The sequence below is a fragment of the Castor canadensis genome, chromosome 12 (assembly GCF_047511655.1).
Source record: "Castor canadensis chromosome 12, mCasCan1.hap1v2, whole genome shotgun sequence".
NCBI lineage: Eukaryota > Metazoa > Chordata > Mammalia > Rodentia > Castoridae > Castor > Castor canadensis.
This window is the reverse complement of record NC_133397.1, coordinates 110,021,486-110,024,546: the sequence shown is the minus strand read 5'-3', so window position 1 is coordinate 110,024,546 and position 3,061 is coordinate 110,021,486. Positions and strand designations below refer to the sequence as shown.

Here is a 3,061-nt window from a genome sequence, read left to right as displayed (position 1 = left end):
CTGGGATCAAACCCAGGTACTCACATGAGCTAGGCAAGTGTTCTACCACTGAGCCTCACCCACAGTGCCTCACTTTCTCAATAGTGTCGCTTGAACTTTTAAATTTAATTAAATCCAATTTATCATTTTTTCTTTCATCGCTTGTTTAGTATAAGCTCACAAAGATTTACTCCTATATGTTCTTCTAAGATGTCACAATTTTATCTCCTACACTTAAATTTTTAATACATTTTGTATTGTTTTGTGTGTGTATGGTGTGAGGTAGGGATCCAAATTTATTTCTTACATGTGCATATCCAATTGTCCTGGCACCTTTTGTTGAAAAGATCATTCTGATTGATTTTTTTTTGTTATCATTCTCAAAAATCAAGTGACCATAAATATTAGGGCTTAGGTAATTCCATCCACTTATCTTTTTTATTTTTTTCCCCCACCCCATGTTGTCTCCATTCAACAACACAGAGCAGGCACAGGGCCTGGTCTGAGATATATGTTTGTAGGTCTGCCTTGCCTTCTCTTTCTTCACAGTCAGTGTAAGAACACAGCCTGTGGTCAGCACCAAGAAGCCCCATTTCTCTTTCTGTTTGTTTTCATGGCAATATCACACTATCTTGATTACTGTATCTGTGTAGTTAGTTTTACAATTTTTTATTAGTATATATTGTACAAAATCATGGGTTTTATTATGACATTTTCATACATGTATATAATGTACTTTGATCATATTCACCTCACCCCAGCACCTTCTCTTGTCTCTCCTTCTCTCTCCTGCTGGTCCCCTTCCTCTTTCCAAATAGTCTCCTTTCTACTTTCATGTCTTTTTTAATCTAGATCTTGCATATAAGAGATAACATGCTGCTGTGGTTTGAATATGAAAACCTCCCCCCCATAGGCTCACATTTTTGTTTGTTCGTTTTGCAGTACTGAGTTTGAACTCAGGTCCTACACCTTGAGCCACTCCACCAGCCCTTTTTGTGTTAGGTATTTTCAAGATAGGGTCTCACAAACTATTTGCCCAGGCTGGCTTTGAATCTCAGTTCTGGTGATCTCTGCCTCGAGTAGCTAGGATTACAGTAGTGAGCAACTAGTGTCTGGCTAGGCTCATGTTTTTAATGCTTGGTCCCCAGTTGGTGGTGCTATTTTCGGAGGTTCTGGAGACTTGAGGAGGTGGGTCCTAGCTGGAGGAAGTAGGTCACAGGGGGCACATTCTTTGAGGTATCTGTTCCTGGCCCTTTCCAGTCTCCTCTGCTTCTGGTCTGCCATGACAGGAGTTGCTTTGCTGTGCCTTCCCTGCTGTGATGGACTGAACCCTCTGAAACTGTGAGGCAAAATGAATCTTTCCTCCTTTGAGTTGTCCTCTCTGGTATTTTGGTCACAGCAGTGATAAAACTGACTAATACACATGTATGTTTGTCTGAGTCTGGCTCATTTTGCTAGCTCAAGGATCTCTATTTCCATCCATTTGTCCGCAAATAACTAATTTCATTCTTCCTTATGACTGAATGATACTCCACTGTGTGTATATACCACATTTTCTTTTTCCATTCATCTGTTGATGGGCACCTAGGCTGATTACATAGCTTGGCTATTGTGACTAGTGCCACTGTAAACATGGGTGTGTAGGTGTCTCTATTGTACCTGACTTATATTCCTTCCAGTACATACTGGAAGGGTTTTGAGGAGTAAGTTTTGAAATTGGGAAGTATGAGTTCTCCAACCTTGTTTTCCCTTTTCAAGGTTATTTTGACTATTCTGAGCTTTAGTATTTCCATATGAATTTTGAGGTCAAATGATTGATTTGGGGGTAGAAAAAAAAAAGCAGCAGAGTTTTTTTTTTGTCAAAATATATTTTAATAACATTTTGAGGCATATTTTATATATATAAGTCACTCTTTTCAGGTATTCAATTCAATGAATTTATCAAGTTATGCAATTATTGCCATGAATCAGTGTTAGAACACTTTTTACCACCTCAACAATATTCCTCAAACAAATTTATTGTTAATCCATTTCTCCTCATTCTCAACCACTTTCTTTCTCAGATTTTGCCTTTTCTGGGTAGTTCACATAAATGGAATCATATAGTGTATGATCTCTGTCCCTTATGTCTGCTTTCTTATGCTTAATAAAGCCTGTGCGGTTCATCCGTATGGAAGCATGTGGCTTGTACTTTTTTATTTCTGGGTCGTATTCCATTGTATGGGCATACTACATTGTGCGTACCCATTCATCAGTTGATAGACACATACATTGTTTCCAGTTTTTGGCTGTCGTGAATAATGCTATTATGAGCCATCAGTGTTCAAGTATGAGTCTGCATATGTTTTCGTTTCTCTTGGGTAAGATCCCTAAGAGGGGAATTGCTGAGCAATGTAGTACATTTATAATAAACATTTTTGGAATTTGCTAAGCTCCTTCTCAAAGTAGCTTACCATTTTATGTTCCCATCAATAATGTATGTAGATTTCTGTCCTTTCCAATATTAATCACCTGTCTTTTAAATTATAACCATTCTGGTGGATGTGAGATAGTATCTCCTTGTGATTTTTATTTATTTATTTATTTATTTTAGTGGTACCAGGGTTTGAACTCAGGTCCTTATGCTTTCTAGGCAGGCACTCTACCACTTGAGCCATGCCTCCAGCCTTTTTTGCTCTGGTTATTTTGGAAATAGGGTCTTGCTCTTTGCCCAGGCCAGCCTGGACCATAATCCTCTTACTTTATGCATCCAACTGTCACTGGGATGACAGATATGCACCACCAGGCCCAGCTTTTTTTCATTGAGATGGGGTTACACAAACTTTTTTGCTTGGACTGGCCTAGAACTGTAACCCTCCCCATCTCAGCTTCCCTCGTAGCTGGGTTGACAGGCATGAACCACTGCACCCAGCTATTGGTTGAAGGGTGAGGTGGGATCTCAAGAACTTTTTGCCTGGGTTGACCTGGAACCATGATCCTCTTGATCTTAGCCTTCCAAGTAGCTAGAATTACAGGCACAAGCCACTGGCCCCTGGCTGATTGGACATTTTTGATGTGCTTATTAGATATTCATATATTTTCT

General features: G+C 39.3%; 1 non-coding gene across 1 annotated transcript; it reads right to left on the bottom strand.

Moving 5' to 3' along the window:
- Positions 1 to 438: 438 nt before the first annotated feature.
- LOC141415303 (small nucleolar RNA SNORA51) lies at positions 439 to 568 on the bottom strand. Its single transcript, XR_012440284.1, has one exon. It is a non-coding gene; the product is annotated as a small nucleolar RNA SNORA51 (small nucleolar RNA).
- Between the last annotated feature and the right edge of the window lie 2,493 nt (positions 569 to 3,061).